This window comes from Glycine max, chromosome 10, assembly GCF_000004515.6.
Source record: "Glycine max cultivar Williams 82 chromosome 10, Glycine_max_v4.0, whole genome shotgun sequence".
Taxonomy (NCBI): domain Eukaryota; kingdom Viridiplantae; phylum Streptophyta; class Magnoliopsida; order Fabales; family Fabaceae; genus Glycine; species Glycine max.
Genome location: NC_038246.2, coordinates 24,913,717 through 24,939,031, shown reverse-complemented (window position 1 = coordinate 24,939,031; position 25,315 = coordinate 24,913,717). Strand labels below are relative to the sequence as shown.

The window sequence follows — 25,315 nt, the reverse complement described above, 5'->3', positions numbered from 1 at the left end:
GATCCTTTGCAAGTATGGTATGGAACATCTCAAGTTTAGTTTTTTTTTTATCTGCATCATTTTTTTTTGCCAATTGATAGCAGTTTGCCTTCAAGTTATTCATCAACTTTGAACTCCATATGGCATTAAAATAATTCCATCAATAAATGTCACTACATTACACAATGCTATAACAGAAATTGCTATTAAGGTTGTACCTAATACTAATATAGAATGTTATACAAAAATTAGCAGTTCCTTGCTAGGTTAACATAAAAATTCAGATGACCCAACTATTTTCCATGTGCAATGTGGCCACCATTATGCATATTAACCATTGAAACAAAACAAATCATTAATACACAGCTGTAATGACATTAATAAATATGCAGTAAACCAAATTTGAATAAAAGCCAATTGCAAGAAGTAAAAAAACAAATCTGACATGTGAAATTGCCAAGTCATGTTTCATAATAGACTATATGTATATATATATATATTTATCATACTGAATCATATATAACCTTGCAACCTACAGGTCACAGGTTGTTGTTGTTGATACAACGTCACAAGTTATGATTGCATTCAAAATGTCATGATTTTGTACTCTTATTTGGAGCTTGATTTGTAAGGGTACACTATCATATATTAGTGAGGTTGTGTCTGGGAGTGTTACACAGTCAGTGTCATCATTTCAGGATGCTAATGAAGGCTCAAAAGAGTATTGCTTGGAACTTCATAGCACGTATGAGTTTGAGAAGCCTAAAAAAGTACAATTTCTTTGGAAGTAAGTAGACAAAGCTTAATGTTACTAGACTGGCAAAGAGAAAAGGCAAGCAACAACATAGACCATTTTCATCTGTTACTATTTTCTAATTCATACAATGTTGTAGTTCGTAGCAATGATCTTAGAAATAACCAAGGAACATGCTAGACAGGGCAGAAAAGCTGAACAACTTGCCTAATAAACTGGTATGTCATGGAACTTGAGAATTGCTTTTGATTAGAAGGAAAATTATAGGAGGATTATGAACTGGCATGGCAAAGATTGGAAAATCATTGACCATGAAATACAAAAGGCAAGAAAGAATATTCACAGGCTCCACAAAATAAGCAATGCATAGGAATTGTTATAGTTAACTTATATTGGTGATGAATTCTGAACTTAATATGGATTGATAATCTTTGCACCATTAAATATTGGATAAAAAAAAACCAATTAATCAGATTAAGATTTAGCTAATTTTATCATTGAATGCTATAACATGTTTGACATTATTTTTATAGTGAATATTGTTATGCAATGTAAATCAAGATCTGTTATCTATTGTTATGTTGAGATAAAAATGCAAATGACACATCTATTTCCATTGTCAATATGCCCACGATTATCTATATTAAGAAATGAAACAAAAGAACTAATAAATACACAATTGTAATTACATTAAAAAGCTATAGGACAAATAATTGGTAGGAAAGCCAATTTCAACATGTCACAAATCGCACCAACTACTCTTTCATATTACAATACATGTTTGTAAATCAGATTAAATAAAATACATGAAGGAACCAATGTTGTAATAGTACAGGATTGAAATGGTCTTGTTTTAAAATATGATTCAGTGTTGACAACAGACACATTTAGAATAATTGATATAATTTTTTCCCCCTGCTATACACATAAATTATTAAAAATTAAATGTCTGCTTCTTTGTTTTGTGTTCCACATTGATATGATCATCCAAAAATGAATTTACTGTGATAACCAAGAAAGGAGAAGCAAAGAATCATAACACTAACTTGATCTCAGCTCTGCCGTGCCGCATGAGGCGGACGATTTTCATCTTCAAAGCCAAACTCTGTCTTGATTTTTGACACATTATCCATGGTTTTTCCACTGTTAATGGAAAAAGCACATGAGGTTTTGAAATGCAGAGGAAACTCATGAATCAATGTTTCTGCTTTAAAGATTGAACCATGTTTCAGCAACACCAGTTTTGCTTCCTGCACCTACCAACATACTTGCACACCCACACAATTTCAGATAATTTGAAAATGTTCCTTTCGTCAATCTGATACGAATCACGGATGTATAAAATCATTACGGATTTTTCATTTGTATGATTGAATAGCCTTTTTTTTTGTTTTTTTTTGCCACTATTTTGATTGTGTATAAAAATAATTTGTGCTCTTGTGGTATATATTATTAATTTCTAGCCAATGCATCACAATAATATGACACTTAAAAAAATTCATTTTCGTGTTAATTAAAAAGAATTGCCATGGTATCATATGTGGCAGATTACTAACTACTGACAGCCGAATTAATAAAATGTGGGTTTTAGCCATTAGACATAATTTTTTTTATTATGTAATTAATGTACTTTTTCTATTGAATAGAAGCAAAAAAAATGTTACTTATGGTAGTAATTGTTACTTTCTTGGTAAATATTTCAATTGCCTGGTTCATATTGTGTGGCTAAACCGTAAGAAGAATAACAAAAATTTCAATACACAGGTTGATTGCACAAATATGATGTGTACACAGTGATGTTATTTTTTAAATTCGAAGGCAAGAGAATAAGTAAAAGATTAATATAAGTAAAGAAATGAATCTAGACTACAAAAAACTAATTTTGATATGAAGCACAAGGTTAATATATATAATTTATCGAAATGCAACTAACAGTCTTAATGTTATGCAAAGGACATAGTAACTTTACAACTTTTTACTAAGCTTAAAAGGACATTGTATATCAATTAGAAACTTGGCCAAAATAACACATAGTTCACAACTAGATCGGGAAACTCGAAGACAAGTAGCATGCCAGGTTGGAATGCCTGCGTTTCACAAAAAAGATTTCCATCCTGCTCCAATTTTACCTATCTTCCTCCAGTGATTATAAACAATGTGACATTCGACAATGTCTTCCAAATTTAAATACTCGAATCCTTTATCTTTCATGAAATAATACATGTGGTTGGGTACATCCTAGTATTAACAAAAATCAATGTGAGAACTAGAAGAAATTAGCAATTTTATAGGTAAAGGATAATTGAATAACTTAATTATGTGTTAAGTCACACAGCAAGTTACTGCAACTAATTTTGTATTCATTGAGAAGCACCGTGAAAGTCATCGAGTTTGGTACTTGATGATATAATGAGTGCCACTTTGGGAACGATTTTGGAGGGCTGCTGGATTTGTATATGGTGATGAAGAAGACACTTTGACCATGGTGGGCTAACATGACTTGATGATCTCTGATTAATTGATAGAAATGCCTAATTGCTCTCCACCCAGAGATAATCCTTGGGCTTTGCAAATTTTGGTTGTAGACAATAGTATGCATGTTGCCATCTTTGTCAATCAAATGCCAATAGCGTTCAAGGAGGTCATTTCATCTCTTGGCAAATGACTTACTAATTTCTCCATGAGGCTACAAATGAAACACTTGTGACATTAGAATAAAGAAAACCAATTGCTCCTCTTAATAAATGTTTCACCTAATAGGTCTGCTGCCTAAAGAAGTAGAGGAAATAATATAGTAAACAAAAATGGAAATAATATGGTAAACAGAAATGGAAATCACAACAACATCATAATAAATGTTTGACCTTGTCCTTCGCATGAACAATGTTTAAAATCTCCTCTTTAGTTTTGGTGACCTTCAACATCATGTTGGCCATCTCATAGCACTATTCGTGGTCTTGATTGCCCAAATCTGAATTCCATATACAGTTCAAGAGTGGTACTTGTTAAATGTTCATATATAAATAAGTGTTTAAGCACATAAATGCCCTTAACCGTTTAAGTGCATAAATGGTATACAATCCTATAACAAAATGAACATTAATCCTGTATTAGCATAAAACTTCAGCACTTATAAATTTCATATCATGAATTGATAAAACTGCAACACTACTATATTATATATAATGTACATCCAGATTATGCATATTGTTGATTTGACACAGGAAAACCAACCAACACACAAAGGTAAAGACGTTGAAAAACCTGCAACACTCATAAATTGATCAAATGCCAACTTCAAAACATAACAACACAGGTTTTAATATGAACTTCAAAACTACTGGGTCAGTATAGACTACATGATATATCAAGGGTACTCAAAGAACTGCAAAACAACCAATGTCATAACACTACAGGATGCATATGATTTTGTTTTCAATGTATCATTATGTGTTGACAGTCGCCAGAGTCATGAATACAATGTTCAAATAAGTGTATACAACTAAGGACTATTTATATAGTAATTTTGTTAACAGTTAAGCCCATTGACAGTATATCTAATGAACTAAAATCAATTGAGTCTATTCAATCAAAACACTTTTCCAAATCATATTTTCAGAAACCTTTTCATATAAAAATACATAACTAAGGACTATCTAGACATATTATTATTAGCAAGGCACACGTGTGATCAACTAAAATCAAATGCCCTGTTTTATATTTTGTATTCCTCATTGCTATAGTTATTGAAAGAATCATACACTCTATTAACAATACAAAGGAAATGCAAAGAAAACAGAGAACCTACATATACTATGAATGAACAAAAAATCATACCACGACCGTTGCGTTGACGCGAGTTGGCTATCGGGTTGACATTGTCACCCAGTGCCATTGGCATCGGAGGGGAGTGTGGTTGTGCCTAAGAAGGACCAGCCTCATCTACAATGTCAGGTTCTTTCTTCATTTTCAATACAACGACGATTGTACTCCCACTAGTCAGCGAAGAAGGCAGATGAAGCCTTGGAAATGCAACAGATTGAAACTGTGTTTACGGTTTTAATTTGCCTCTGTGTCCACCAACATGCACTTTTACTTGGTGCACCCACAAATTTGCATCCACATTGACACCAATTCCAATAATTCATAAATTATGATTTGGTGAACGTGATATTATGAATCGATAAAACTGTTACGGATTCGTAATTGGTATGGGTAAATAGTGATTATTTGATTGTTGCTAACCGTTTAAAATATGACTATCTAAAATTAACCTTTTTGCGAATGAATGACATTAATATCACAATTTTAAGTAATATTTCAAATTAATTAAATAAAATTTTCATGAAATCCTATAATATGGTCAAACACATACTTAAGCCATATTAGATAACCCAATAGTTCAACAAAGAATAGTTGTCTTCTGTGGCGCTGACATGACACATACAATTTTTCTCATTTAAGTAGAATAGTTTGCATAATATTTTTTCACAACAAACTATAAAATAAAAAATAAAAAAAATTGGATTACATGACATGTATTGTAGACACCAGTGTTAAACATTGCATTCAACATACATGCATACAACATTCAACTGAAACCTGCTGCTGCAACCAATCGTGGTATTCTTATTCAATAAGAAGCACCAAATCATTACACTGTAAATACAATATTATACCTTATACCAAAATTGTACACACATCTAACCTTAAACTAAATACAATTCACAAAACCATTAACTACAAACAAATGTTCGAACTTAGGAGCAACAAAGCTTCTTAATGCCTCTTGTTCACACAACTAACAAACAAAAAAAAGTGTATCAAATTCAGCAAGATATTGATGTGATGAACCAAATTATGCAAGATGTTGCTCCCAGGACACCTATCACCTCTTCCATTGTATTTTTGTTGAGATGTTTACAATAATATAACAGTTTACTGCTACTAACAATAAACTTCATACACAGACTAATACATGATTTTTGTTTCTATGTTACAATCATATTAGTTAAAAATGGTCATACAATTGACAATGATCATATTTTGGACATCTAAAATAGGTATATGTTTCATATTTCCATGTCATATTGTTTATGATCTCTGTCTTACATTAAAGCATAACAAAAAAACAAAATAATATTCCAAATACATTGTTCTTAACATCAAATTTAAGAACAATAGATACATGTTACAATCATGAACCAATTTGTAATACTTAAGAAAATGAAAATTCCTCATTCCAAATTAGTGTAGCTTAGGGTGCATTATTTCTGCTTCCGCCAATACCTTCACACCTGTGATCATCTTAGTATTTTCAATTGATGATCTTTGTGCAATTGTCTTTGCAGCTAACTGCCAATATGATATTGTTACATAATCAATAAAAGCACACTTTACTAACCATTATTACAACATAATAACATTCAACACTTCGCATACCTCCTGTGCCACAATTAAGAACTCCTTTGAATGAAACATCCTTAGCACTTGCTTGTCATGACAAATTTGATTTACCGTATATGCAATAGGATTGTTAACAACATCTCTAAGACATCTACCTTCAGCATTTTCTCTTTCTATTAAAAATAGAAGACGTTTGCCAATAAGCAACAATACCTATGGTGGATACACTCTAGAATCAGAATCCTGCATGAATAAGTTAGCAAAGCAACTTTAGTTAACATTGGTTATACTATTAAAACCATCACATGTCCTTGATAAATCTGTAACTACCTTAGTTGTCAAAATAAGATTATGGCATTCCTCATTCAGTAACTTTGATACATTAGAATTTGGTAATTTTAACCACACAATTCTAGATTCATCATAAACTTGAGCTATTAATGAGTACCTGTAACTTATTGATGTTCCACTGTATTGTTCAAAGGTTCAACATGGATAAAAAAATAGAATGTATGAATTAAACATGTTTACCTGGGAATAAGTGGAACATTGAGTTGAGCTTGGTAATGTCTGTTGTCATCATAGTTGACTAATCGTTCACCATTTTCTATTTCCCACCAAGGTTTATTATCCATGAATCCAACAATTTTTGCCCAAACTACACACAAATTATCCTTAACATTGCACGACACCATACTTAGATATTAGTGAATACCATATTACATATAATTGATGATCCAACTAAATGGTTGTATACAAAGGAGTAAAAATATTGACCGATCCAAACAAATGCAAATCTACAATCCTTTTGTGTGGATTAAGAATTAGGAATATGAAATACACCTCTTTTGTAAATGGTCCAAGATTAATCATATATACTTTGTTAGGCATGACTCTGCTATAACACATGTAACACTAATTTCACCACAAGCATAAAAAAATTCACAAACAAAACAGACACTATGTCAATATCACAACTACAGTATCAACACAGTAAATCAATGGATACCTTATTATTGAATTATGCATGGTTGGTAAACTTGGATCCAATAATATGTTGCTGACATTGGCCATAGTCACAACATACATTTCACCAGATTCATTGACATGTATTTAGTTAATTGACAATTACAAATAAATGTAGCATCATCAACCTACAATGACTCTCAATTTTTTTGTAATACCTACCATGAGTCAATGCACCACATCCTTGCAGTCTCCTATGTTGATTGCCAAAAAAGGAGTTGTAACATTACCATCTCTCACAAACTTTATTATAACTTCCACGTATTGATCACAGAAAACACACTCAATAGTGTTCCTGCACATGCAATTGACTATCAGACACTAATGATGAGGACATGACCAAGAGCAAGGGCAAGGATCCACTTGAAGGACTTGGAGGACCTATGACAAGGGCTAGAGCAAGGAAAGCCAAGGAAGCTCTTCAACAAGTGCTATCCATACTATTTGAATACAAGCCCAAGTTTCAAGGAGAAAAGTCCAAGGTTGTGAGTTGTATCATGGCCCAAATGGAGGAGGACTAAATGGCACCACTTTGTCTCAATTTTAGAGTGTTTAGTTTGTCTAAATAATGGCCCAATCCTTGTAAAGTTGGCTGACCAAAAATATGTTTTGGGTTAATCAACTAAAAGGGCTTTAGTTAGGTTTAGTTCAAGTTGTAATAAGGGCCCAATTGGCAACCTAGGCATCAGCCTTTTGGGAGACCAAATGGTGGCTGACTTGTTGGCTGTTGGGGGTGACTTTTGGTTGCCACAATTTCAGTTACACTTAGCCATTAAGTTCTTTTAATTCCCTAGGTTAATGGCATTAAGTTATTTTAATTCTAGGTTAGTGGGTCATTACTAAAATCTGATGTAAAACTTCTATATAAGCTAAACCATTTTATCAATAAACACAAGTTGAGTTTTAATCAGAAAATTAGAGTTTATCTCTTTTATCTTAGTGAGAGTGATTCTCCTAAATTCTTGAGTGATTCAAGAACACCCTGGCTATATCAAAGGACTTTCACAACCTTTGTGTGTTGCCCTCGCCGAAAAGAGTGATTATTTCCTTCCTTTCATCTTCAACCTTGTTATTTCAAACTACAATTCCAGAAAATTCACTTCTGCCCAGAATTATCTCGTGGCCATAACTCCCATTTTACGCACTCAAATTTAGCGATTCTTGAGCCTAAATTGAATTTCAAAACGAGAGCTTTCACCTCGTTTTGGAATCACCTCATTTGGAGCCCTGTAGCTTGAGTTATTTCCATTTCTATATTTCTGTCCAACCACCACTTAACTTATGTTTTACCATCTCATTAATCCATTTTATGCCAAGAACCACCTTATTAAGACCCACAAAATTAACCACCTTATTTTCCATCCTCTCCTTAATCAATTTCCGCATTTTCCATCAAGGTTTAATCCTAGACGATCCTAAGTCAGCCCTTGTGCCATGAGGGTTCATATCATTTGGTATCAGAGCTCCGGTTCTAGGATCAACACTTCCTTTGCTGGAAATATTGGGTAACATCCTTCTTTATTCTCTTTGCCATTTATATTACCTTCTTATTCATATTTTTTTAGGCTGAACCATTGCAAAAGTTAAGCCTTTTGATCTCTTTGTTAAAAAAAAAAGCAGAATTTCGTATAAGCAAAATTAAAAAAAATAAAATTGGGCTGAATGGTTCATGCTTGAAGAACTTTAAAAAAAATCTCTTTAAGGTAATATATTGGTTGCATGAAGGATTGTTACTTGAATTCCTAAATTCTGAATTTTATTTCCTTCATTTGTGCCTAAAAACATTGTTAGCCTTTTTCTTGGTTAACCTTTTCCTTGTCTCTCTAGCCTTACCTTACACATATTGGTGAATTGTTCTTTGTTGTGGCCATAATCTCTTGAATTGCCTAAGAACTCAAGGGGAATTAGAGTGGTAAAAGGCAAGAGTGTTTCATTAGAGAAAAGCCATAATGGTGTGATACATTTGAGTGGGTGAGGTATTCAAACAACAGCTATAATTGTCTTGTTACGTTTGATTTGTTTGTTTGAGATGGCAGGAACAATCCTAATGATGGAGGGGGGCTTTCGCAATTCCAAATGCAAGCTTTGATGCAACATATGGAGAGGTTAATGAAACAACGAGATGATGCGCTCCATGAGAGGTTGGATCAAATGGAGAACAGAGATCATAATGAAGAAGAAAGGAGGAGAAGAGGGAATGATGGTGTTCCTAGACAAAACCGAATTGATGGTATTAAACTCATCATTCCTCCCTTTAAAGGAAAGAATGATCTGGAGGCCTACTTGGAGTGGGAGATGAAAATAGAGCATGTTTTCTCATGCAACAACTATGAGGAGGACCAAAAGGTGAAGCTTGCCGCCACGGAGTTTTCCGACTATGCTCTTGTGTGGTGGAACAAGCTACAAAAGGAGAGAGCAAGAAATGAAGAGCCAATGGTTGATACATGGACGAAGATGAAAAAGATCATGAGGAAGCGTATGTGCCGGCTAGTTACTCAAGGGACTTGAAATTCAAGCTCCAAAAACTAACCCAAGGTAACAAGGGGGTTGAGGAGTATTTCAAGGAAATGGATGTGCTCATGATTCAAGCAAAGATTAAAGAAGATGAGGAGGTAACTATGGCTCGATTTCTTAATGGTTTGACTAATGATATCTGTGATATTGTTGAGCTGCAAGAGTTTGTTGAAATGGATGATTTTCTTCACATAGAAATCCAAGTAGAGAAACCATTATAAAGGAAAGGAGTGGCTAAGAGGAGTTTTACCAACTTTGGTTCTTCTAGTTGGAAAGACAAAGGTAAGAAAGATGGGGCTGCTACTTCTAGTAGTTCCACACCTATCCCATCAAAAACTCGCTCAAAGTCCCAAGAGGAACCCTCTAAAAGGAGTAGAGATGTGAAGTGTTTCAAGTGCCAAGGCCTAGGACACTATGCTTATGAGTGCCCTAACAAAAGGTCCATGGTTCTTAGAGATGGAGAATATATAAGTGAATCCAATGTTGAAGAGGAAGAGGAGAGTGAGTACGTAGAGGAAGAGGAGACTCTGGAGGGAGATTTGATGATTAGGCGGTTACTTGGTGGTCAATTGAAGCATGAGGAGGAGAGCCAAAGAGAAAACATCTTTCACACTAGATGTTTAATCAATGGCAAGGTGTGCATGGTGATCATTGATAGAGGTAGTTGCACCAATGTGGCTAGTGCTAGATTAGTGTCAAAGCTAAATTTAGCTACTAAACCACATCCTAGGCCATACAAACTTCAATGGCTTAGTAAGGATGAGGAGGTGCAAGTGATGGAAAAATGCTTGTGGGGTATCTATGGAGGCTGGATCTTTGAGCTTCAATGAGGTCCTTTAATGGTGATTTTCCACCATGGAGATGCAGCGGAAGACAAAGGAAAAGAGGTGAGAGGAGGTGCCATCCACTAGGGAATAAGCCATGGAAGAAAGAGCTTCACCACCAAGATGAGCCTTGGATAAGAAGCTTGGAGAGGATGCTTCAATGGAGGAAAAGAAAGAGGGAGAGAAAGAGAGAGGGGAGAGCACGAAATTGAAAGAAGAAAAAGGGAGAGAAGTTGAACTTTGAGTTGTGTCTCACAAGACTCTCATTCATCAAAGTTACAACAAGTGTTACACATGCTTCTATTTATAGACTAGGTAGCTTCCTTGAGAAGCTTTCTTGAGAAAACTTCCTTGAGAAGCTTCTTTGAGAAAACTTCCTTGAGAAGCTAGAGCTTAGCTACACATACCCCTCTAATAACTAAGCTCACCTCCTTGAGAAGCTTCCTTGAGAAGCTAGAGTTTAGCTACACACACCTCTCTAATAGCTAAGCTCACCTCCTTGAGATGAGAAGCTAGAACTTAGCTACACACCCCCTTATAATAGCTAAGCTCACCCCCATGACAAAATACATGAAAATACAAAAAAAGTCCCTACTACAAAGACTACTCAAAATGCCTCGAAATACAAGGCTAAAACCCTATGCTACTAGAATGGCCAAAATACAAGGCCTAAACGAAGGAAAAAAAAACCTATTCTAATATTTACAAAGATAAGCGGGCTCATACTTAGCCCATGGGCTCAAAATCTACCCTAAGGCTCATGTGAACCCTAGGGCCTTCCCTTGGATCTCTGGCCCAATCTACTTGGAGTCTTCTATCCAATGCCCTTGCGGGGTAGGATTGCATCAGCAAGTGAGGCAACAAGTTGAAGTGGACGTTTCCATTGGGAAATATAATGATAAGGTACTTTGTGATGTTGTTCCTATGGAGGCCAGTCACTTACTTTTGGGGAGACCATGACAATTTGATAAAAGAGCCAATCATGACGATTACAGAAACAAGATCTCTTTCATGCACCAAGACAAAAAGATTGTGCTCAAGCCATTGAGTCCACAAGAAGTGTGTGAGGATCAAAAGAAAATGAGAGAAAAACTTCTTCAAGGGAAAAGAGAAAAAGAAAAAGTGAGCAAAACACTTGAGAGTGAGAAAAAGAGGGAAACACTTGAGAGGAAAAAGAGTGAACAAAAGAAGAGTGAAACACTTGAAGTGAGGGAGAGCTATTTAGCGACAAAAAGTGAGGTCAAGAGGTTGTTTCGTGCTAAACAGTCACTATACATCTTGTTTTGCAAAAATCAGATTTTGACCACTAACACTTTTGATGATTTTGAAGTGCCTTGTAGTGTTAAAACTCTTTTGCAGGATTTTCAAGACATGTTTCCATCAAATGTGCCAAGTGGACTACCACTGATGCAATCCTCCCTAGGAAGGGACCAATCACTAGAACCATGAGCAAGAGGCTCCAAGAAGATTGGGCTAGAGTTGCTGAAGAAGGCCCTAGGGTTCTCATGAACCTTAGGGTAGATTTCTGAGCCCATGGGCCAAGGTTGGGTCCAATTATCTTTGTACATATTAGACTAGGATGTCATTATATTTGGTCCTTGTATATAGGGCTCCATATTGTAGGTAGGGTACCCTAGAAATATAGGATTTTTCAGCCCTTGTATTTTTGGGCACCTAGACTAGTTTTTGTATTAGGGGTAGTTTTGTAATTTCACATGCACTAAGTGGATATTTGATGTGTGTGGTTGGAAATAAATTTAATTGAATTGGTAGAAGCCCAATCCAATTAAATTTTAGAGGGGGAGGTGAGCATTTGCTTACTACACCCCATTGTCACATCATATAGTCACACTTTGTGCATGTCCTTCATGCTTTTCATGCCTCATGACACCTAAGCACACTTAGTGGAGAATCTTGTAATTGATCTTGGATTAGTGGGCTGAACCATAACTAAAATTCACTAATCATAATTAGTGAAATTTTGGCTCCAAAGTTTGGCTCCACAAATTCAATTTCAAATTCAAGTGAAAATTGAATTTCCCTCCAATTTTGTGTGACACTTAGGCTATAAATAGAGGTCATGTGTGTGTATTTTTTTTCAACTTTGATCATTTGAATATTAACTTCAGATTTCAGAGCTCTTTTTTTAGCACAAAATTTCGTGCTCTTCTCTCCTTCTCCCTTCATTCATCTCCTTCTTCCTCCAAGCTCTTATCCATGGCCTCCTATGGTGGTGAGCTTCTTCTAGACTCATCTTCTCCTTGAAGTGGCGTCTCCTCTCTCTCTTCCTTCTCCATTCCGCTGCCATTTATCTTCCAAGAAGCAAAGGAATCCATTGATGAAGAAGATCCTAGGCCTACAAGCTCCAATGGAGCTTGCATCAACCACCTTTGAGGAGAATTGAGCATCAAATTGATCTCATTCTGGCAGCTTCTTTGCCCAATAGGCCAGCCTATAGAAGTAATCCACAAGAAACCAAAGAGATTCAAAGACAAGTGGATGAACTCATTAGCAAAGGTTGGGTAAGAGATAGTATGAGTCCTTGTGTTGTCCCAATGATTTTGGTCCCTAAAAAGGATGGGACATGGCGCATGTGTTCTGATTGTAGAGCCCTTAATAACATCACCATTAAATATAGGCATCCTATACCTAGGCTTGATGAATTGCATGGTGCATGTTACTTCTCTAAAATCGTTTTAAAAAGTGGATACAATCAAATTAGGATTAGAGAAGGGGATGAATGGAAAATTGCTTTTAAAACAAAATATGGTTTGTATGAATGGTTGGTTATGCCTTTTGGCCTAACTAACGCTCCTAGCACTTTCATGAGATTAATGAACCATATCTTGAGAGAGTTCATAGGAAAGTTCGTTGTGGTGTACTTTGATGATATTCTTATCTATAGCACTTCACTTGATTTGCATATTGATCATTTAAAATCTGTCTTGACTGTGCTTAGCGAAGAAAAATTGTATGCCAATCTTGAAAAATGCATCTTTTGTACTAACCATGTTGTGTTTCTTGGTTTTGTTGTGAGTTCAAAAGGAGTGCAAGTTGATGAGGAGAAGGTTAGAGCTATTCAAGAATGGCCTACACCTAAGTCCGTGACCGAGGTGAGGAGTTTCCATGGCTTAGCAAGTTTTTATAGACGATTTGTGAAGGATTTTAGCACATTGGCAGCACCTCTCAATGAAGTGCTCAAGAAAAATGTTGATTTCAAATGGGGAGAGAAACAAGAAGAAGCTTTCAATGTTCTTAAGCAAAAGCTAACTAATGCCCCCATACTTGCGTTGCCAAACTTTCAAAAATCTTTTGAAATTGAGTGTGATGCTTCAAATGTTGGATTGGGGCTGTGTTGATGCAAGAAGGCCATCCAATTGCTTATTTTAGTGAAAAGTTAAGTGGTCCTACCCTTAACTATTCAACTTATGATAAGGAGTTGTATGCCTTAGTACGGGCTTTGAAAACATGGCAACATTACCTTTATCCCAAGGAATTTGTCATTTATAGTGACCATGAGTCCCTCAAATATATCAAGGGGCAAGGCAAGCTTAACAAAAGGCATGCGAAGTGGGTGGAATTCCTAGAGCAATTCCCTTATGTTATCAAACATAAAAAGGGAAAAGGTAATATTGTAGCCGATGCTCTTTCTCGGCGTCATGCCTTACTTTCTATGCTTGAAACAAAATTGATTGGTCTTGAATGTTTGAAAAGCATGTATGAAAATGATGAAACTTTTAGAAAATTTTTTTAAAAGTGTGAAATTTTTTCAGAAAATGGTTTCTTTAGACATGAAGGCTTTCTTTTCAAAGAAAACAAATTGTGTGTGCCTAAATGTTCTACTAGAAATTTGCTTGTTTGTGAAGCACATGAAGGAGGTTTAATAGGGCATTTTGGGGTCCAAAAGACTCTAGAAACATTACAAGAACATTTTTATTGGCCTCATATGCAAAAGGATGTGCAGAAATTTTGTGAACATTGCATTGTATGTAAAAAGGCAAAGTCTAAGGTAAAGCCTCATGGATTGTATACTCCATTGCCAATTCCGAAGTATCCTTGGATTGATTTATCCATGGATTTTGTTTTGGGGCTGCCAAAAACAAGCAATGGTAGAGATTCCATTTTTGTGGTTGTTGATAGGTTTTCTAAAATGGCTCATTTTATTCCATGTAAAAAAGTTGATGATGCTTCCCATGTGGCTGATTTGTTTTTCAAGGAGATTGTGAGACTCCATGGTTTGCGAAGGAGCATTGTTAGTGACAGGGACTCTAAGTTCCTAAGCCATTTTGGAGGACTTTGTGGAGCAAGTTGGAAACTAAATTGTTATTTTCAACCACTTGTCACCCACAAACCGATGGGCAAACGAAAGTTGTTAATAGGACTTTGGGAACTTTGCTTAGGACAATTTTGAGGAAGAACTTAAAAACTTGGGAAGCTTGTTTACTCCATGTTGAATTTGCTTACAATAGAGTTGTTCATAGCACCACTAATTGTTCTCCTTTTGAAGTTGTTTATGGTTTTAACCCACTAACTCCTCTTGATCTTTTGCCTATGCCTAATGTTTCTGTTTTAAAGCATAAAGAAGGTCAAGCAAAGGCGGACTATGTGAAGAAGCTTCATGACAGAGTCAAAGATCAAATTGAGAGGAAAAATAAAAGCTATGCTAAACAAGCCAACAAAGGGAGAAAGAAGGTTGTCTTCGAACCCGGAGATTGGGTTTGGGTGCACATGAGAAAAGAAAGGTTTCCGGAACAAAGGAAATCAAAGCTTCAACCATGGGGAGATGGACCATTTCAAGTGCTTGAAAGAATCAATGACAATGCTTACAAAGTTGAGCTGCCCGATGAGTATAATGTTAGTTCCACCTTCAATGTCTCTGACTTATCTCTTTTTGATGCAAATGGAGAATCCGATTTGAGGACAAATCCTTCTCAAGAGGGAGAGAATGATGAGGACATGAACAAGAGCAAGGGCAAGGATCCATTTGAAGGACTTGGAGGACCTATGACAAGGGCTAGAGTAAGGAAAGTCAAGGAAGCTCTTCAACAAGTGTTGTCCATACTATTTGAATACAAGCCCAAGTTTCAAGGAGAAAAGTCCAAGGTTGTGAGTTGTATCATGGCCCAAATGGAGGAGGACTAAATGGCACCACTTTGTCTCAATTTTAGAGTGTTTAGTTTGTCTAAATAATGGCCCAATCCTTGTAAAGTTGGCTGACCAAAAATATGTTTTGGGTTAATCAACTAAAAGGGCTTTAGTTAGGTTTAGTTCAAGTTGTAATAAGGGCCCAATTGGCAACCTAGGCATTAGCCTTTTGGGAGACCAAATGGTGGCTGACTTGTTGGCTGTTGGGGGTGACTTTTGGTTGCCACAATTTCAGTTACACTCAGCCATTAAGTTCTTTTAATTCCCTAGGTTAATGGCATTAAGTTATTTTAATTCTAGGTTAGTGGGTCATTACTAAAATCTGATGTAAAACTTCTATATAAGCTAAACCATTTTATCAATAAACACAAGTTGAGTTTTAATCAGAAAATTAGAGTTTATCTCTTTTATCTTAGTGAGAGTGATTCTCCTAAATTCTTGAGTGATTCAAGAACACCCTGGCTATATCAAAGGACTTTCACAACCTTTGTGTGTTGCCCTCGCCGAAAAGAGTGATTATTTCCTTCCTTTCATCTTCAACCTTGTTATTTCAAACTACAATTCCAGAAAATTCACTTCTGCCCAGAATTATCTCGTGGTCATAACTCCCATTTTACGCACTCAAATTTAACGATTCTTGAGCCTAAATTGAATTTCAAAACGAGAGCTTTCACCTCGTTTTGGAATCACCTCATTTGGAGCCCTGTAGCTTGAGTTATTGCCATTTCTATATTTCTGTCCAACCACCACTTAACTTATGTTTTACCATCTCATTAATCCATTTTATGCCAAGAACCACCTTATTAAGACCCACAAAATTAACCACCTTATTTTCCATCCTCTCCTTAATCAATTTCCGCATTTTCCATCAAGGTTTAATCCTAGACGATCCTAAGTCAGCCCTTGTGCCATGAGGGTTCATATCAACTGGTTATTATACAAAATATAATCTAAAAAAAAGTGAATCATACTCTCCATCAGTAAGGTGAACAAATATTCTTTGAGTAGTTGTGTCATTTTTCACAACATTTTCCACTGATGATATTGGTGAAATCCATCCAACTATGTTTGCATTATATATTATATACAATATTAAACAAATAACAAAATCAACTTGCTCTTAACATTAAACCTAAATCATACATATACAATACACAAGAATTTGAAAATGTTCAGTAAAGGCTACTAATGGAATTGGTCTCAGGCAACATAATTGATTCAATGACTCAGATACCATCGATGTAACAACGGAGAATCTTGTTATTTCAAGCTTATATTCATGATTTGCAAAGTGAAAATCAACATCATTTCTCAAAACACTAACATTATGTAACATATAGAGTTGTCTTTCTTCCATATTTAAACTTAGTAGATTCCAAATATCTTTTCTTATAGATGTTTCAATTTGATGTAAGGCACAAATACAATTTTGTCACAACTTCCATAAGCACACAAATAACCAATACACACAATAAATTCATATATGGCTACCAAACAAAATCATTTCAAACCTCCTAATTGCATTTCCATTAGCATGCTCAACTGTTTTCCATAGCCTATTGATTTGAGCTTTCACAGCCCAACATGTAATGGAACGAGTAATAGCCTTCACTGGGATTAATGTGTATCCTGAAATTGCCATCACCTTAGCACAAGGGTATTCCGAAGCCAACTGTGTTGTGTGCTTCTGAAATCGTCTTGGTGAAATTAGATTTTTCATAATCCCACCAATATACCTCTATCGTATCCTTCTACACTGCAATTTCTGACTTCACAATGTTTGTAATACACAAAGTTTTAACATATCATTTCATAAGTACAAAAGTTAGTAGCCTCTACCAATAGTGACTGTTGCAATCTAATTTTCTGAAAGCAAAAAGATCTTCATCAGCAACTGTCTAGTGCCCAAGTCAAAATCTTTGGCTACAACTTTTGCTTTAATCAATCACATATGTCACTATTATAATGGTTGAAACTGCGCTTAGCCTGAATTTTGGCTACTTGTTGTCAATTATATTAGTCAATCAACTCTTCCATTTTCACTTATCAATTGCAAATTGATATATATTAAATCCGTTTATAGAAATGTGCATATGTGTTATTTATTTTAAATCTGTTTGCATACTAATTTCATATTTATGTCAATTTTCAATGATAAATATGGAAAAAAGTTTATATTTAAATCTAGCTGCAACTGCCCTTGGTCCATTTTGAATATCAACTACACTCACACAAGTTGATATTTGACAGCCAATCAACTCTTCCATTTTCACTTCTCAATACTAATTACAGTATAATGTTTCTAAAATGACCATCCCCTTACCAATTTATTAGTCATCGTGATGTTAACTATATGGATGAAAAAAAGCTTTCATGTTGATTTAGATTTTCAACATATTTAAACACTCTAGTAACTTAACAGGTAAATGAAAATAACTCAAATTACAAAATCACTAAATATAACAAACATTTTGTAATATTACAACCCAAAAATTATTTGTCCATGTGTTACACATGTCACCACAACACATGTGTGACAATGTGCTCAAAATAATCATAGCTGATTACATTTTTTCAAATTGACAAAAAAAGATGGAAGGTTTGCAACTTCAACAGTGGCTCATGTTTGCAACTTCAACAGTGGCTCATGGTGATCATTCAGTCTTGATATGCTTTTTGCCCAACCTAGTTGAGGATAGTTGTATGGATGATAAATCTTCAAATGGTATTCCATCCACTTGACTATTAGACAATGGCAAAATGCATTTGGCCAATGTGATGGATCCCAACAGTGTTGGATCAACTCAGCAGTGGCTGATAAACATTGCTATAACATGTGACATATATGCAATCATCACTAATTGACCATTAAAATAGTACATAATAAAATAAGTAGCATATCCATATATGGAGTGAATAGACATTTTGGTCCCTATCTTTGTACCCATTTTGCAAATTAGTCCCTATCATTTGGAAATGTAAAAAATAGTCCCTATCTTTGCATAAGTTTTGCAAAATAGTCCTTGTTGTTAAATTTAAAAGTAACGCCGTTAGTAAGGTGCATTTTTGGCAACAAAAGTAACGCCTCTGGATGTAGGAACACGTTTTCACTGCACTGTCAAACCTCTTTCTCCACGAGGACAACAAAATGATGATCTCCATTACTTCTTCATTCATTCATTCCCCCAACCTTTCTCATCTCTCTCTCTCAGGTACGCAAAATCCACACTTTCTTTCTTCAGACCGAATCTTGATCTCCATTTCAAACCCTAACTCGTTTCTTAAATTTGGGATCTAATTGTCTCTCTGCAAAGGGGATCTATGACCAGATGATGATGGATGGTGGCTGGGTATTCACCTGAATTTGTTGATTGAGTATCTGAGCAGGTTTGGTAGAATTTAGTTAGTGGATAATTATTTTGTTGTGAGGGGAATATGAATCTTGATTAGGTTCTATTTTTTTTCTTGGAAGTTTTGATTTTTTTCACTTCAATTGTGGCTTTAGTACATTACTTTTTGTGAAGCTTGATTCTTGATATTGGGTTTGTGAGGGTTTTCTTGTTAGTGGCCCCCTTGATTTTCACTGGCTAACCCAACACCACCTAATGTTAGGTTCACCCTTGAGAGAGAGAGTTCAAACCATGAAAAGAGTCCAATTCCACCCCTTCCAAGTTTTGTAGCCTCACCACCTAGTTTTCCTCCACCAAAATTGCATTTACAGCAAGATCAAGCTTCTTCCCGTTCCGTTAAAACCCCAATTTTTTTTATCACCAGCCAATGGGGTTACCACTGGCAGTCCTGTTCCTTACTTGAGCACCCCTCCTAGACCCCCAATTTTTACGTCGCCGGTTCGTCCAGCTGTTGTTCTATTTCGTACGTCGCTTGCATCACCTCAGCCACTTGCATTTTCTTTCACCTCTTCTTTGCCAACATCATCATCGCTGCTGCAATTTTCAAATGGATCGTTTGAGTCGAACACCAAGTTTCTGATAGAGACTTGCCACATGGGTTTGCTTACATGGACTAAGACTTGCCACATAGACATATGACTAACGGTGGAAATTGGATTTTAACGGTAGAGACTTATTTGCATAACGGATGTAAAGATATGGACTATTTTTTAGATTTCAAAATGATAGGGACTAATTTGCAAAATGGGTAGAAAGACAGGGACCAAAATGCCTATTCACTCTCCATATATGTGACTAACATATATGTTCAATTCTATAAAGCATACGAATGCATGACAATTTAAAAAACATCCCAATGAATGGGAACAACAAATAACTTACACTATCATCAACATAATTAATCTTATGCATCGTCGATATTGAAGGCGAAGCTTCATCCTTGATAATAAAAGAACGAATCCAGTCATTAGTAACTAACTATTAGTTGTCATTTACGACTAACTTTTGTATTGAAAAGTTTCATGAAATTGATATCTTTTCCCCAATTTATGGTTCTTTTTGTAGGTTTGTACATATTTTTATGTTTAGTTTAATTTTACTCAGTAGATACTCCCAATATTGTGAATTAATGTGGTTCAACTTCAATTTCAGGCTACAGGATGAAGAAGGAGAAGGTTGAAGAAGCTGGTGTCTTGCTAAGCGAAGCATATGCGCTTAGTGAGTAACATCTGTTAAGCGAGGCACTTAGCTCGCTTAGCGAGTGGGGAGAATCTAGAAGAGAATCTACCATTCATGCACGCTCCCAGCGTGCCATCAGCTTGCTCAACGAGTCATTTGTCTCTTCTCATGCTCAGCGCGCCCAGCTCACTAAGCGAGAATTCACTAACTCGCACTTAGCGAGAAAATGGCGCTAAGCAAGCCTTCAGGATCAAAAAGCCCTTAAAAGATTGAAGTTGGTGAAAAAATAAAAAGTCTTTGGAAAAGAGACGTAATAGAGCCAAAAAACAGAGCAGGAGATAAAAACTTGAACGAAAGGCCTCAACTTTCAAGAGGATTTTAGGTTTAGGAGTGATTGTTAGGTTTTTAGAGGTGGAGGAGACATCCCCACCACTTTGTAATCTTAATTTTCCCTCAAAAACCTCATCTTGGTGTTGAAAGGTGATAACTTGCAATGGAAGGCTAAATCTCTTGTTGGGGATTTTTGTTGAGCTCTGATGTAAAACTCTTCACTATCTATTTAATGTTGTTTTTATGTATTCATTGCTTCTATCTGTATTTAATTCTTGCATGCTTGTGGCTTGATCACCCATTTGTGTGTAAAGTTAGGATTTTTAGCATTGGGAAGTGCTTTAAATCCTTAGAACTGGATAGAGAAGGCTAGAGAGAACTGTATGTCTGGACATGGAGTGCAGGGATTCAGTTTATAATATGCCGTAATCTTAATGCAATTCGTTTAGGTTAAGTTCTACGAGGAATCTAGAATGAAGTTTAAATAGAATTAGACTCATTCACTAGAGGGATCTTGGTTTGAGTAGTTGTTTTCGGCATAGAACATAGAAACAACCTTAAATAGAGAAAAACACTTAATTACAGCATTGTGTTTAGTAGAAAGATCCAATGTTTTAATCATCTATTTATCTCTCACATTTAGATAGTTAATTTTGTAGCTAAATTAGAACTGTAGACACAACTTCTCTTTATATTTACTGGCTTTATACAAATGTTAACCCAATGAATGAATGCTCTCTGAATGAAACAAGTTCCCTGTGGATACGATACTCGGTCTTATCATTTTATACTACTTGTGCGACTCGGTGCACTTGCCAATTAGCATCGCTGACTAGTGGAACAACTCATCAACAACGAACACTAACAAGTGAATATTAAACACGACAACAACTTCAAAAACGTTACCTGATGCTATAAGGTTGGAAGCTTGGAAATAACAAACTTGGTTAATTCATCATCATCAGATAACTGAGACATCGAATGGCGTGTATTCCCAGGGACAACCTTAAATTTGAATGCTAGTATTTTGCCCAGAACACGATCAAGTTCTTCTGGTATATCTCTTGCATGAAATACTCCATCCTTGGTAATTAGACTTATGGAGACATTAATTTTAAACATACCACTACAATACTATCCATGCAAAATGAATTCCACATAAAACTCTACTTGCCAAGTGAAACTGAGCAAAGCAGATTCTCAATGTTAAACATACCACTCAATATTACCTCATCAATCATTTTCTACTTAATCTCATTTGCAGTCTTTTTTATTAGAGCATAACATTTTCTATCCCATAGTGTCAAAATTGTAAACTCATTAGGCTGAACAACTTTGACATCCACGCGAAACCTAAGACACAAATTAGTGAATCAACAACTGCACATATCAATAACAAAATTAATTCGATGCGGGTTGTTGTTTGACCATGAAACAACATGCAACTTACTTTGCAACTGTACTTGCACTCTTATTACCACACCCAACACATACAAATGATGAACCCTATGCATCAACTTTTTTGTTACATTTGGGACACCCATCATAAATCAACCCATTCACTACCAACAACTTGCTTATAGTAACCACAGTAACGCACATACACTCCTAGCACAAAAATGATTCTTTATAAAAATGAACTACAATATTTCAAACCCAACAAATGCATCAAATATTAACTTAAACCTTTTTCGATTGGCTAAGTTCATCAAAGCATTTCACTTGGGCATTATGGAGAAATCGATTTGCAATAAAATACACAAAAGATCCCAAAATTTGATTGCCAATTAGGTACACGGAATCGTTGTTAACTATGTCGGATCGATTCTAAAATAGGTAAACATATCTACCAATAAATAAATTTAGAATACTCATAAATGACAACATAGATGGAAGTATCATGAATGAAGTGACAAACCGATCCTTGAACTCCAAAATTTCTTTCATGTCAGTATTCACAAAAATTTGAGAACCATACATTGAATTATGGATTACTATTGGATAAGTGCCTATGCAAAACCAAAAAAAGTTTATATTAGCTCAAAATACTTTCACTGTGACTCCCATAAAGTCTATCAAAACAATCCTTAAACTCCAGAGCCAGTGACTCCCACAAAGTACAACTCATGATACTTTCACTGTGTCACATTAAAAATGAATTATTCATGCAGCTAACATTTCAAACTGACTCAGGTTTCCATTTTTGTAAATAATAATGAATACCATCCATCCTTTATAGTAAATACAACTTTCTTTGGCTTGCTGTATAGATTCCACTGCCTAATCTCAACAACCTCATCAATAACATCTTCAAACAAAACCCATGATAAAACAAAACCTCATCATTAGAGAGACCAACCACACTAACATTTAAAGTTGTTTATGAGCACATATTTTAAAAATGTACCTATCAAAAAGTCAATGTTGATTGAGTGAGCCACTTACAATGTCATCAAACTTTGTAAAGTTGAACATTGTTTTAGGTATTTCTGGTATTTCATGAGGTGTGACTTTATTTGCTTTTACAAAAATTATTTTAAATCCATGGCGTGTTGCTTTATACTGACCACTATTCTTTTCAACTTCAAAGTTATGAATAACATATGTGTGACCAACATCAAAAATAACATTGTTGAGTTGAACATCAACATTCCTCATTTGTGCTAGAATTTTATCACTGTATAATCAACATGAGTGATGCTATTTTTTTAAAACATTTGCTATAAACAACAATCAACAACCAATACATAGAACATATCTAGCAAAAATCAATTAACTTGACCTTCTTGTCAACTAAAATTAGCTCCACAATACACTTAGGTGATCTTGGTATGGTTCACATGTTAATCACTCGAACAACAATCTTTTAAGTTTCCTTTTTGTCATCTATTTCAGCTATCGAGGTCAACCTTCGAAACAATCCTACACAAATACACAAATTACAACAACCTTTGAACAACAATCTTCTAAACAACATATGCATGAAAATCGAAAAACCACAACTTAAAGGAACCGCTAGAAATCCATACCAGTTGCCATTAAACTTTCAACACAAAATGCAAAAATTCCAAATATCCAAAACATTATGGTCATAAAGACATTAAACATCCATTTAGCTGAATGAAATCATATACATAGAAATACACACTTACGAAGCAGGATGAGTTGTTAACGTGATAGTGGTAGAAGCTTCCTGCAGCATAAAATGAAAATCCACAATAGACCAAATGTTACTGCAATTGGTATGGCGATAATATAGTAAACACACAACAACTAAAAAATAAACGTGGTAACCTTGTTGACCAGCCACTGTTCAACAACCTTTGAGAAGAAATGTGGTAGAAGCAGAGGAGGAAGATGAGAGCGCCTATATGAAGATGTGAAATTTCAAATTGAAATTTTAAACATGTGGTAGAAGCCTTTGGTCACCTTGTAGCTCTGAAACCTAGTGAGAAGAAAGCTATGCGATTTCAAATTGGAAATTTAAATGAACCGCAAAAAGAATGAAAGAAGCAGATGAGGAAGATGAACGCATGTAGATGAAGGTAAGATGGGATGATGTGCTGCTGCCTAACATTGTAGGAGGCTGGCCTATGCAATTCAAATTGCGAAAAAATTCGAAGGATTAGCGCGGAACGGTGGAAGAAGTTGAAGAACGATGCAGGCAGAGCGAGGAACCCAATGGAAGAATAAAATATTGCCAAAAAAAGTGAGAGAGTGACACGTGGCAAGCTTGGTTTTTCTTTTATTACTTACATATAAAATGTTTATAATAATTTACAAATGTTCCTAAGCACTTTGCACAAATTATGAAACATAAAATAAAGGTTGGTTATAATTTGTTTTGTATAGACCTTCACCAAAACCCAAATCCTTTTAAAGGTTATACATGAGAATCTTCTTTGTCCCTATAATAAAAGATGCTTCATCAAACTTTGAGAGATCGAGAAAACAATACATAAATAAAAATCTGGATTAATACAAAACAATACTATATTAGTAATATATGAAGATGGTGAATGCAAAGATTAGAAAATTAATCAAAATGTATGAAAACTTTACGGTAATATAGTGCTACACAACAAATATCGAAACCTATGCATAAACATTCCAAAGAAAAACATGTTTAATTAAAAATTGCGTGAACCATATAGAAGAGGAAGAAAAAGTGGATAGACAGGAAATTAGAAAAAAGTTGTGGAGAGTTCAGACGAAAGAGTGAAAAATCAAGAATGTGAAAGAAGCGAGGAAAATAATAATATGGCATAATGAAATTTGAATAGGGTTAGAGTTGTACCAATAATTAAATCGATTGGTCTTTTCCCGTCAAACATGGCCAATGCCCCATCAAGAATCATAAAAAATCACAAATGTTGTTACAATCTTCACTGTGTAAGGGAAGAATATATATGCATGATTAAAAGTTTGAAGGAGAGAAGGGGTTATCAAAAGAAGGCAGCAGTTGAAACCAAAAAAAAAAAAGTATAGTTGGACATCAATTTTAAAATGAAACATTATTGATCCATATTTCTTAAATTAAAATTCTCAATTGTTATACTTAAATTAACGATTATAAAAATATTTAAATATCAATTACATGATACAATTTAAATTATATTATGAAATAGAGTGAAGTTTTAGAAGAAATATTTATGAATAAGAGTAATGAAACAAATATAGTCAATATCATAAAATAAGCATTAGAAGAACAAAATCTCACTCCCCCTGATAGAAATGAAGGAAGAAAG

At 35.1% G+C, this 25,315-nt stretch overlaps 1 long non-coding RNA gene across 1 annotated transcript; it reads right to left on the bottom strand.

Annotated features, from left to right (window-relative positions):
* Positions 1-18,206: 18,206 nt before the first annotated feature.
* Positions 18,207-24,219, bottom strand: LOC102669036 (uncharacterized). Its single transcript, XR_416332.3, has 4 exons — positions 23,862-24,219; positions 23,720-23,760; positions 21,474-23,489; positions 18,207-18,475 (listed from the first exon to the last, which is right to left on the bottom strand). It is a non-coding gene; the product is annotated as an uncharacterized lncRNA (long non-coding RNA).
* Between the last annotated feature and the right edge of the window lie 1,096 nt (positions 24,220-25,315).